This window comes from Heterocephalus glaber, unplaced genomic scaffold, assembly GCF_053883595.1.
Source record: "Heterocephalus glaber isolate CG9 unplaced genomic scaffold, H.glaber_assembly_v1.0 deba00000331, whole genome shotgun sequence".
NCBI classification, from domain to species: Eukaryota; Metazoa; Chordata; class Mammalia; order Rodentia; family Bathyergidae; genus Heterocephalus; species Heterocephalus glaber.
This window is the reverse complement of record NW_028258142.1, coordinates 36,762,172-36,775,450: the sequence shown is the minus strand read 5'-3', so window position 1 is coordinate 36,775,450 and position 13,279 is coordinate 36,762,172. Positions and strand designations below refer to the sequence as shown.

The following is a 13,279-nucleotide window of genomic DNA, read 5'->3' as shown; positions in this document are numbered from 1 at the left end:
CCGCGAGGCTGCCCGGGATGGGTGCGAGTCTGGCCGGCCCGCGGGTGGGCAGCGATGCTGGCTCAGTCGGAGTGGCCCGTTGGTGGCGGCGATGGTGGAAGCGTCGGGCCGGAGGGCTGGGAGCTTATTGAGTTTCGCCTAATCTGATCCCCCCTTCCCGCCCCCTGGTTTTTGCACCCTCCCTCGGTCCTGCGCCGGCTGCCGGGGCTGGCGGGTTTGGCGTTGGTGGAGTGGACTCAGGAGGCGGAGGGGGGAGGGAAAGGGGTGGGAAGGCGGCAGGGTATTTTTTTTCTCTCTTTCTCTCTCTTTGTAACTTGCAGGTTAAGTGGAGCTAGAGAGCTACATTGTAACCTAGTTGGATGGGGGGGGGGGTGTGTGTATCAGAATCTAACGTGTCGTTAATAGAGAGAAGAACAGGCAAGAAGTGGTCCAGCCGGCGAAGGTTGGTGTACGCTTGTGTTCGGCTGTGTGTTAGTCTTTCTCTTAAAAATCTTAATGGTTTTGAGTGCTTTTCTGGTGCTCTCCGGTTAGGGGATTCTGAAAAGACAGGACTCCCCTTTAAAGCAGACGAATGCACGCATTGTTGTGCGTTTCAGGAGAAGCAGTGTGCTTGGGAATTAAAGGAAGGCTTCCCCGTTCGGTGGTTTCCAGTGGGAAATCACTCCGGAAAGGAAGCCCTTCTGTATCGATTTATTGTTTTTGTCTTCCCAACCATTATCTCTTTGAGCAAAATATTGTCTGAGAAGTTCCACAGAGACAAAGTCAGGTAAACTAGACTGGGCAGATCTTTGGCAAGATGGTGATAACGGTGATGCTGTTTGGGGTGTCTGTTTGTGATGGAAGCATTGTTGGGTAATTGCAATTTCTGATCGGTAGAGCATGCTGGTTCTAAAAAAATAAGTTACTGCGAAATGCCTTCTTCCAGCCCCCTCCCCTACACATTACTGTCACCCCTCCTCCCCGACCCACACTGCTTACTACAATTCTGAAATTGGATCCAACTGGAAATATTTTCTTTGGCGATGGGAAAGTTGTGCAGTTGGAATTAGGAGATGAGGCTAGAGGTACTGAGAGCATGTCTGTGTGTGTGTGGGGGGGGGGGGTTCTTATTGCCCCCGGTGCTGTTTTTATTCTTTATGTGTCTGTGTGGGATTCTCAGCGTGTATATCTGTTTAAAAGGGCTGTTGAGGGAAGGATTTCCGATTTGTTTCCGTTTCAAATAAACTGTCCTGATAATCTCATGGATGACGTTTAATACTCAACGGGCAATTTGTGTGTCTCTTTAACCCAGCAGAAACTGTTCTCCTGAGGGGAGTTTATTCTGGGATTCTACAGCAGCTCCGTGGCCTGCCCAGCCCCCTAGACGCACCTTTCCCAGTAAAGTTTGGTTGGAGTCCAAGGTCTCTTAAGGAAATACTGATATTAGTTCTTTTTCTTTTACATTCTTTTCTCTTCTTTTTCTTTTCATTCCTTCATTCTTCATGCTGCTTTTCTCCTTTTCTTGTAGATTTGCACTAAAAACTTTCATAAAGTAGTTGTCACCAAAACTCCCAGTTTGGGTCCCATCCCCTCACTCCCCTGTAGTTCTCACAGGTAAATCTAGGTCTCATCTGGATTCAGTTCCATTTGCCAAGCGTACTTGTGTGTGTTTTAAGAGGAGGGGGGTGGTGGAGTAAAAGGACTTGGAGAGGAAGAATGTTGTCCATGCAGGCCATATCTGCAGCGCTGAGCCCAGACCAGGGTAGCATAACTTCACTTTGTACACCCCAGTTGGATGTGTTGGCTCTAAGATGGGGGGCAGGGCCAATGGGCCAGGGGGCTTGTGAGGGAGGAGAAAGTTTGTAGCTTCAAGATGTAGCCAGTTTACAATCCCTGTTCCCTCCCTCCCTTTTCTCTCCATTTTTTTTTTTCTTTTGGCTTCCACTGTCCTTAAACTCCTCGAGGGAGGGAGTCGGGAGTCGGGGTCTCTTTTGCTCCAGTGTAGGATTCCCAGGTTTCAAAGGAAGTTGAAGGTGTTACATTTTCTTCTGCGTTTAATCTCCTTGCCTATTACCAGAAAAGGGTGTTAGGACAGAGGGTTTGAAGCAAATCAGAAGAGGAAGAAGAAAGCAAGTTGAACACAGAGCATTTGAAAACTGTAGGGAATGTGGCCTCAGGAGACAGGGGGGCCAAGTACTCCTAGTGCACACAGGCACTTCCTCCCACATTAAGAAAAACCATCCAGGTCTTGAGAAGTTGAATTGGTGTTAGAGCTGGGCTGTGGGAGCTGTAGCCACTGTAGTAACCCGAGTTGAGCTGGGGGAGGTGGTGAGCAAATGCAGTCTGGAGCCAGAGGAGGGAAAGGGACTTGTCTTTCATAGCAGGGAAAATAGATGTGTGTCACTGGAATAAACAAACTGGAGGTGGAGGAGGGGATGGCTTGTAGTGAATGTGAGGAGGAAGGGTTGTCTGAGAGGCAGCAATGTCTGTTAGGAAGGGGGCCACTTCTAGCCTGGGAGAAACTATCAACTGCCTTATATGTTCATGAATGGGTCAGGCCAGGGAAGGCTTGTAATCTGATCTTTTGCATGTTAACATCAGAATGTTACATAGGATGGCTCTGCGGGGAGGCCCAGTTCTGGACTTCTTGCAGGGAAAACCTGCACATATCCTCCAGGGAACTGAACAACCCCTGGTACCCTGAGGGCTTCTGGTTTTGAACTTGCATTGCTTAAGCAAGCTACTTTGTAAATCACCTAATTAAGTGTAGGTTGGGGAAGAGAAGAAACCCTGCTTGGGATCTTTGTAGAATTTATTTGAAAATGGTCAGTGGGGAGAGGCAGAAGGCTAGATTTTGCTGAAGAAGAAGTAAGTAGGTAGATACTTCCCCTGGGTTCCCTATTCCTTTTCTGCTGTTATCTTAACTTTGAATTCCATTAGGGGCTGAATCAATACTTCTTTGGCACAAAAAGGTACATCCAGGAAAGGAGAGATATTGCAATATGGCCATTATTTTTAGTTGTGTGTCAATTTCTGTTCTGAAGCTTCTGTATACTATGCAAAAAGAAGAAGATGAGAAATAACTAGACGGATGGGACATCTTTCTGGGTTCTGTGGAGACACTGAAACTTGGCTGGGCCCTGGCCTCCCAGAATGCCAGTTTTTCCCTTGGAGACTTGAAGTTTTAATTGAAACCAGAAAGCTATTGAAGGCAGATCCAGCCAACGAAACTCTGTTTTCTCTGAAGCTCAGGGATGGGAAAAAATGATTTTTTGCTGATGGCATTTCAAGTTGCTTCAATTTTGCTACTTCCAGAAGAATGGAGGAAATTATTATTAACGCATTGCATTAACATTGTAAGGAGTTGCAGTACCCTAAAGATGGGATGATGGGATTTGATTTGTTCTGGGTCCAGGGTATGGGGGTGTCCTAGAAGAGGGTGGAGGTAGAGAACGCAAGAGGCTGCTCTGGTGCTGGAAGATTAGCAGCTTGAAAATGCCTGTGATAATCAGGTGACAAAGGGAAAGGGTTTAGTTTGGTTTACAGTTTTGGAATTTCCACCCCTGATAGCTATGCCTCAGTGCTTTAGACCTGTGGGTAGTGTACATCCACAGTGGAGCAAAACTGCTGCTCTTATGACAGAAAGCAAAGAAGAGAAAGAAGAGACTGGGGTCTCCAAATCCCTTTCCAGGAATGCCCCCAGTGGCCCACCACTTAGGAAGACCTCCCACTTAGGCCCTACCTCTTAAAAGCTTCACCACCTGCTTCTAGTGCCACCCTTGGGATCAAGCCTTTAATATATGAACTTTGGGGAGGGGACTCAACATCCAAACTATAGCGCCCTGTGAGCTTCCATAAGATTTTGAGCTAGAATTGAGTAGCAGTGCCACCATCATGCCTATTACTATCAGTTTTATACTTTGTCTAGAGCTGTTTCTAAAGGCAACCCTGGTATTTCATGGACTATTCATGAAGTTGCAGACACTTTGACCAGTCAGGCACTTGGTAAGTGCAGAAAAGAAAATACCAGGTAACCTACAGAGTATACTTCATGACTACCAGGGCTGATACCTACTTACGTTATTGCTTGACTCTGGATTTTCATTTCCTCTTGCACTCATCCTTCTACTGGGTTTTGATGCCTCCTTAAACACACCAAGTTAAGGCTAAAGTTTGGAGGGACCATACCCTTGGATGCCATAGTCTAAATTAGCAGCTTTTACATTTCTCATCTAGAAGTTTCATAGGTTCGGGCCAGAAAAGCTTTCCATTTAGAGATGTTTTACTCCATTACAGGGTAACTTTTACAGTTGAGAAAACAGTTTTTGTAAGTGGTCCTTGGCTTAGATGCCAGCAGTTGACTTCTTATCCTGTTCAGAGCAAATGATGCTAGGGTCAAGTGAAGAATGTGGGCAGCCCTGAGGAACACAGGATTCCTTGGGAGGAAGCAGCCATCTCTTCCCCAGGAGCTGATGATGGATTTTGATACACAGACCATGTAAAGCAGTTACAGGCAAAGACAGCTGAACTGACCCTCAGCTAGGCAGAGGGCAGGAGATGTATGCTGAGAACTTTGTCAGATTGGGAAAATGTTTCCCTGATCCATTTTTTTCTTTTCTCACCCAGAATACTCCCTTTATACGCATGGAATTTTGTTCCTTTCAAAAATATCTTCATATCACACCTGACCCCTTGGTTCTCTTGAGGAGGGAAGCCAAACATGCATATTATCCCCATTCAAAAGATAAGGCCCTGGATACACTGGGTTGCCTGAGATGACACAAGTAGGTGGCCGACCTGGGTCAGACTGCTTCTGTAAAGAGTGAACAGCTTCACATTGGATGTGACAAGATCTGTGTTGGATCTTGTCTCTACTACTTCCAAGTTAAATGACCCTCCCAGCAGGTTCTTTAACCTCTTTGAACCTCTGTAACCTAATCAGGGAAATAGGGACAAAGATGACTTCACCTCCTATTTCCTACAGGGTGGAAGAATTAAATAAGACGAGCTAATTTCTGTGACTGAACTCTGGGAGGATTTCCAGGAGGCATCCTGGAAACTGGTGCCTGGGATCACTACTGTATGGCCATAGTCCAGAGATGAACAACTCCTTGGAATGATCAGAAATGCCACAGGGCCCTGGGTGCTCTAATAATTCAACTGATTGAATGGTACCTATGCATATGCTGATAACTCAGATGAATTATTTTATATATATTTACTTATATATGCATATATGTTGCATTTTTAGATGCCTACTACACAGTGTCTGAGACTCAAAGTCTTATGTGATGTCCAGTTGGACTCAAGGAAGTGATGGTGCTCAGGAGATGCCCTTTAAGTAAAGAATTAGGAGAAGCAAAGGGAAAAAAATGCAACTACACAGAGAAGAAAGGAAAAGGGAAGAGAGGGGAAAGGAGGGTCTCCATCAAAGTACCATAGCGTTTGAGCAGTAATGTCCGGGACATCGTGTCTGTCCTCTCCAAAGAAAAGATTTATTAACAAGGTTATGTCTACCCTGGCAAATCCAGGAAGTTCTCTGAAATCGGGGAAGTTCACAGAGTCTGTTGGCTCCCGACTCTCCTTTTCCCTCCTCTCACTCTTTCCCCATGACACCTGGCTAGCCCTGTGGAGCAGCCTGCACCGGGTGTCTTGCAGTGTTTTGGAGTGAACGCCATTTGACGCAATGCACAAAGCCCTGCTCCTGTTATACTGGTTTCCTCACTGACCCTGGGCACCCTGTCACCTGTCACCTGCCCACTTTCACATCTGTTATTGCCACCCTCTCTCTGGAAGGCACCCTGACTGGTCCCTTTTAACCAGGGCATCTACCTCTTAGGACAACCGGCACCACCCTGCCTCCTCAGTGGGGACACATTCACTTCTCACCAGCTCTCAGCCTCTTGTCCCCAGTTGCCAGAGTACTTCAGTTTAAAGCAAATGCCTGGCACCCAGTTATGCTGCTTTGCTGTTTGTTTCACCTGCCTCACCAAACTGAGTCCTTGAAGCAAGGGGCCAAACTTGTCCTTCCAAGTCCTGCAACTATTCACGATTGGGTTTTGTTGCATGAATGAATCACAGCATTTATGTAAAAACAGAATATTAAAAATAAGTGTTACTTAAGATGTACTAAAGCCTGGCAAATGAAGCAACACTATGAGGACCTCTTAGAGTAATAACTACTTAGGTTAATGGCTTTTTGTATTTTTTGGCTATCATTCAGGGAAATTCACCCAATCTCAGTTTTTCCCTCAGAGAAGAGGTAATATTTTACCACATGTGCATCCTTTCAGTCACTGATTCATTCATTCAATCATCAAATATTTATTAAGTGCGTGCTAGAGTCTCGTCACTACTCTAAAACACACAGCTCCTGACTTTCTCTGAAAATCCCAGTTGTGTTTCTGTCCACTGCACTCATTTTGGCACTTAACCATGCAGTTGCCTTTGTGGCTCAAGTCCAAGTGCTTTTCTACTCCTCAGTGACTGGGTGAGCCTGACCACAATGGAAAGTACTAGAAAAGGCTGAGCAGAGGAAAGCACCCAACAGGGAAAATTCCATAGAGAGGCTTGAAAGTCAGGCTGCAGGCTGGTCTGGCCACCAACTAGCATATGATGTGGGTTAAGTTGCTTTTCTTTTCTACTCTGCCCTTGACCTATTGTAAAGTGAAAAACTTAGGGTTGATATGGACAATCCCTTCTGAAATTCTGGGACACTATAGCTAGATGTGCTTTTAAAGTTGACTCGAAGTTCAGAGCACTTCAGACCCTTTTAATGGGATCCCAATAACGGCTCGAACCAAACCCACTGAGAGTTAATGCACTTTGCTTGGCATTTGATGTGGTTGAGTTACTGAAGGAGAAGGTGGTGCCTTGGGGTAAAATGAATTGGGAGAAACTGCTCAATTAGAAAAGAACAGGCTTATAGGAATAGAGAGAGAAGGGGATGGTGAGCTCCATGAAGAGAGATGCCACAATGAGTCATGAGGAAGGAAGAAAAGACTTAAATTATCCTCACTTCTTTTAAAGACTGGTCCACTTTAGTGAAATAATTGAGTTGAAACAAGGGAGATGGTACCAAGTCAGCTTCTAGAAAGTCCAGAGTTAGTGTCTCTGTCGGGACCTAGCTACTGCTTCCCGCTTCCTATGTCCAGTCAGCATCTGGCATCTCTGGTATTGATTCTCTATTCACTGCATGGATTTAGGGTCTCGGCATCATTTCCTCATATGGATTCTAAACATCCTCAAGTTATAATGCTGGGATATCCTTTCCATCCCCATAGCACCTGGTCTGCCCTGCCACTGGAAGCCACTGGCATCCTGTGTTCAATATGGACAAAGTATGGCTTTGTGTTCACTTTGAGCTTAGAACACAGTTTGTTCAAAGCCAGAACCCTTTATGATGATGTTGGATTGGGATGGGATCTGAAAAATTGACTTTAACCTAATTCACTGTGAAAGTTCCATAGGGTTTCTGAATCACCTTGGGACATATCAGTTGCATACTTAGGAAAAGAGAGCCTCTTCAGACTGCTAAGATGCTGCAATACTTTTACCCTCAGGATCTTGCAAAGGATTTGCAAACGAAGAAAAAAAAAGAAACAAGCAAACTGTGTAAAAGCAATTTGTTCATTATTCCTTCTGTTTGCCAGCGATTCACAGCCTTGTCAGTAGAAAGGAACTGCATGGAGTTTGAGCGTGGACTTGGAAAGACGTAGAGATTGGTGAGACTGAATTTGATGGATCCAATGTAGTAGCCTGAAAATGCTCATTGAAGACAAAGGGGCACCCATACACTTGTAGCAAGCAGAATAATGAAATCTGGATAACAAGTCCTGTGCGGTTGGTGGTAGCTATGTCCATGACCTATTGTTATTTGAGCAATGAGATCTTTGATTTTTTTAAAAGTATTGATTAATAGCAGTGGCGGAAAAAAAGATGATTTGATGTGAAAACTCTGTGGGCTTGCTTTCTGCTTGTTACTCTGTACTCTAGAGTTCTAGTACCATCAGTTTTTTGATCCACAAATATTTGTTAAAGTCTGAGCATTGCACCTCTGTGAGCCATTGTGCTGGATACTCTTGGGAGAAAAGGTCTGCTGTGGGATGTATCTTTTGCCCTTTGAGAATGGACAGTATATTTTGAGAGACATGCTTAGTGTAAAGGAAAACCATCACTCTGCAACTAAAGTAGGAACATGATCCCAAGTGGAATTTTGCTACACTTTGCAGAGCTAAAGTATAATCAGGGAAGGCTTCAAAGTGAATATGTTTGAGATTTGATGGAAGAAATGGGACAAAAGAACATTCCTCATGGGTAAAATACCTTTGGCATAGGGTCAGAGGTAGGATGAAGTTTAAGTGTGAATTTGGAATCACCTCAAGGAAACAGATGCTAATGGTGAGTGTGTACTGCATTTGGTGGGACGGAGTAACATAAAAAAGGAGGTCCAAATGGTTGATATTGAAGATCAGACACCTTGCTGCTCTGAAGTCTTCTGTCCATAACAGAAAAGAAAAAGCCCAGAGCCCTCTAAGTTGGATAGAATCTACTTGCTTGGTGTATTCATTCAAACTACCAACTTTTCAGCACCCTGATTCAGCTAAATTGTTTTGCTCATTGACATTAAGAATAATGCAACCTGGGCCGGGGACTTAGTTCAGTGGTGCCACGGCCTGCTGCACAAGCGCAAGGACCCGAGTTCGTTCCCCGATACCAAAAAAAAAAATTCAAGAATAATGCAACCACACTCTGATGAATGCCACAGGACTCCCAAGAAATGGAGGACAGGATGAAGTGTCTGCCCTTAATCTGGGTGGGGGATGTCCTAAGGTTTCTTGAGAAACAGCGGAGGAACGGTTGTCACCTATTAGGCTGAGTACTGAATTGTAATAAGAGCCCAGGGGGTCACAACCAGGGTTGGGCAGATCAGAGAAAGTGTCAAGGAATGGGTGGAGCTGAAGCTGAGTCCTGAACAATGGGACAGGACAGTCTTGGGTAGGGGCAGCAGGGAAAATGATGTACTTGGGATTGAAAAGGGAGAAAGAAGACAGTTCAACATAAGGCTCTGGGTGTCAGGGAGGAAGACAGCTCGATGGAGTCCTGTAAGAAACATGCCAAGGCTCCATCTCCCCAGACCTGAGCTGAGCAGCTGTGATCACAGTCATCCAAGTGCAAGAAGAAAGGCCTGAGGAGCAGGAGAGAGCCACTCAGAAATGTCAGCACACAGCACATAGGAAGAATCCTACCATCAGACCATCTGCCTGTGCCAATAGGTCCTGTACAACTCCAGTTTATCTGTCTGGAATTCAAAAGAGTTGTCTTTAAAAGAAACAAAAAATTACATATTAGCATTTGGACTGAGGATTGGCCAATCTGGCATGTAAAACTCTATGATACTGTAATTTTTCTCCAGTTTACTGTACAATAGGAGAAAGACATAAAGTTGCAGTACCAATGCAAGACTTAAAGGACAGCTCCATATAGCTAGAGAAGAAACATCACAAAGGAAGGGAAGTGAAGCTAATATTTGTTTAACTCTCTGGTATACCTAGCATCTCTTACAGCAGAAGCATAAATATGTGTCAGATTATACTTTATATTCAAATGTTGGTGAACAAAGCAATTCCTGAATCAGATGGTTCAGAAGTTGAAGAACTTGATTTAAGACTGAACAAACAATAAGATCAACAAGAGAGGGTTTTGAAGAAAGACTAAGGAATTTATGCTCTGTTTAGTCATTCGGTTTTTCCTCACCCATGGCCTCCAAGTAAGTTTGTTGTGTTTACCCCAAATTTACAAATGATTAGTGGAGGATCCGAGTCCAAATGGCCACTAATGCTTGTTATTTGGAGACTAGAGGCATCATGAGCCAAATGACAGTTGGAGTCAGACAGACGATCTCTGTGATTTCAACAAATCCTTCAACTTCAGTTTTCTTGTCTGTAAAACGGACACATTACTGGGTTAAGTCAGATAGTAAACTTGTGGTTAAATCAGATAACACTCTTAAATCAATTTTAAAGCATGAAGCTTGTTCAAAGGTAGGATTATCTGTTTTGCCATGAGGATCTTCTCTAGCTATATTGAGCTGTCTTATGCCATGAGGATGCACTATGGTCACAATACTTCCTTATAAATCCATCATATTTAACCTATGTTGACACTGTACTGTATGTATTTTTAACTTCCTTTCCCTGTACGATTCTATGAAGATAGAAGGAAGGACAAGTGATAAATGTGATGCCCAGAGAGTTGAAATGATGTGGAAAGTCAGATGCCTCTGGTTTCAGAACTTGCATATGTAGAAGCAACTATGAGCTTTTGATAAAAAGCTGGCATCACTTTGTGTTTTATCTATATTATGATACAAAAGAGACTTTGGGAACATGTGCAATCATGCACAGTTAACAATGGGGATGCATTTTAGAACTGAAATGTTAGGCGATTTTGTTGCTGTCCGAACATTGTAGAGCATGCTTACATAAACCTAAATGATCTATGTCAGTCACTTAAGATGATCCCTTGATGCAATCAGGAGATGTGGTGCAGGAGACGGATGAGGGTGCTTCCAGTGTAACTCGGCATACTATTTTACAGTCAACATTTTTTAGTAGAAAGAGTTGACTTGAAAATAATAAAAAGGCTAGAATAGCAACCAGTATCATAGTCATTTATTATCAAGTATTATACATCGAATATAACTGTATATTCCATACTCTTATATGGCTGATGGTGCATTGGGCTTATTTACACCACCAGCATACAAATAAGGTTGTACTGTGACATTATAACAGCTACAACATTGCTAGGTGATGGAAAATGTTCAGCTCCATTATAATCCTGTGTGATCACAATCTTATATGTGGTCACTTGTGGAATGAAAAGTTGTTATTCAGTGAATTACTCTATCTGGAGTTGATTGTGGGTCAGACACAGGCGATGTGGGATCTTGAGCAAATTACTAACCTCTGTGGACCTTCATTTCCACACTTGTACATTGAGGACAGGATCTTCTTTATTGTAGAGCTGTTGCATAAATTAAACTGATAATAACTATAAAGGGTTCACCACAGGCCATTGGTAACATTTACACTTTTTTAACTACAAGCATGCTCTTCCTGTACTGTGTGGATGAACATAGGCAACAGGTGGAAGAACTCAACCTGAAAACCTGTGAGCTGGCCTACCAGTTCTATAGAGATCTTTTCCCAGGAGCCAAGACCCAAGGCTCATCCTTTTGTGTTGTGTAGCTGGTTCCCAGAGGAGGCAGTGTTTTTGCCGGTAGACCTGGAACTGTTGATTAATAAACATTGCCCAGCCTCTGGTCTCAGAAGTTTAATTCCTCTTCTTTTCCCTGTCATGGAGACACCCAAACACAGGTCTAATATCATATGCTTACTTTTGTGTTTACCTCAATCAATCCAGCTGGGCAGAGCTGAGGAACAAGTAGGAGCTGATAAAGAGGTGGAAAGAATCAGCCCTGCCTTTGAAGAGCTTCTAGTTGTCAAGCAGAGGCAAGTCTAAGTACCTGGGAAAACTAGGCTGAGCTGGAAGGGATCACAGAACTCACTCATGTTGCCCCTTCATCCTAGCAATAACCATGGGGAGACTAAAGGAGAAAATGGAACTTTCTAAGGCTTTTCACTTCCAAATGGCAAGACACACCGTAGTATTGAATTTGGAATTCCTGTCTGAAAAAAGTGCTATTTCCTCCATGAAAGGAATGGGGAACAGGAATATAGCAGTACTCACAAAGCAGCAAAACACTCAAGTTAGCAGGTGCAAATTGAATGGGGTTTCTGTGCATCCCACTGTGCATAGAGATGTGGGAGGTTGGTCCCTCAGGTCGGTCCCTAAGGTAATAAAGTGGGATCTGAAAAGAGAGGGCAGGTCTTAGTCAAAGGCTAGCCTGGGTGCCAAGACTATGGGCTGAATCAAATTTAACATAATATGTGAGCACTTACTATGGTGATCTCAATATGTCCTTTCATAATTACTATCTCATTTAATCTTCAATTACTTCTCAAAACAGCCCTTGAAGTAGGATTATTACCCAATTTCCAATTGAGACTTGAGCAGATTAAAAATGTTTCCCAAGAACAAAGTTACTAAGTGGGGAAAAAAAGAGGCTAAGTAATCTAATCTCAGCATATCAAGTCCCTGCTACTTCTTTTCAAGAAGAAGATGGTCTGGACAGTTGTTGTACAGTGACTCTCTGTGTTCACTCTGCTCTGAAATGTGTGGAGACCTATTTAAAACATGACCCCTTCCTTCACAGAGCTCTTGATCTTGTGGATAAGATAGACAATTAAATGAAATATTGAGACACAGTTTGCCAATTACTTTAATGACCAAATACCCTGGAAATAAGAGCAAGATCATCTCTGTGTGTGTGTGTGTGTCTATGTGTAGGGGAAGTTGTAATAAAGGTGGGTTTTGCCATCTGTATGAACAAGGTAAAATGACCCTGTGACCCTATTCTTGAGTAGTAACTTAGAGATAACACAGTGGAGAAAGAAAGAACAGGCAGCCAGGACCTAGTAGGGAATTATATATAGAATCATATATCAGTGGAGCTCATGAGATGCTGCTGGAGAATGTGGTGGATGAAGGACTCAGGGAAAGCTTCTTGGAGGAGGTAAAATGTGATCTAGGACATACCAAAAAAGCCACTGAATAGGAGATTTTTCCTTTGCTGTAAACCACTGTTGTATCTGCAGTGTTGGAGAGCTGTCTTTAGTCTTGTTGATTGAGAGATGGGTTAGGTCTGGATCACTTGATCCGTTTGCCATTGTTTATGGAACATTTATTCTGGAGCATTTCTGCAGCAGGAAGGATTTCAGGAAACATCACTCAGACATAGGCACCTGAATCTAATGGTGTCTGGGTGGTCTTCGATCCAGCCTTTCATTTGGCATTCTCTGAATGAAGAAACTGGAGTTTCTGTACATGTAACAGGACTGTGCCAGTCTCTGGGGGTGGTGTGGTGGATACAGGTCTGACCCTCAAGGGTTTCCTGTCAAATGAAAGAGGCAAAGGTAAAACCAAGATTGGCACAAGTGTTACCTTACATAATAAGTGCTAGGAAAGATATGTTCTGTGGTACAAAGGCACAAAACAGGGAGTCCTGACCTGATTTGTAAAGCTCAGAAAAAAGTATTTGACCTCATCCTGAGCCATGAAGAGGTGTTAACTTAAGGAGCAGGAGGAGGATCCCAGGTGCAAGCAGAGGTGTGTGAAAAACTACTTATGACTCTCGCCGAAATAACTCAGCAGACATAGAGAAGTATGGATAATC

At 43.6% G+C, this 13,279-nt stretch overlaps 1 protein-coding gene across 4 annotated transcripts in view; it reads left to right on the top strand.

Annotated features, from left to right (window-relative positions):
- Positions 1-13,279, top strand: part of Setbp1 (SET binding protein 1) — a 357,001-nt gene that overhangs the window by 1,403 nt on the left and 342,319 nt on the right. Inside the window, exon 1 of one of the 4 annotated variants that reach the window (XM_087193225.1) lies at positions 308-442. The exons of the other annotated variants lie outside the window; for them this stretch is intronic. The gene's annotated coding sequence lies outside the window, so the exon portion shown is untranslated. Of the gene's footprint in view, positions 1-307; positions 443-13,279 lie in introns of those variants that run through there. 4 annotated transcript variants of the gene reach the window in all.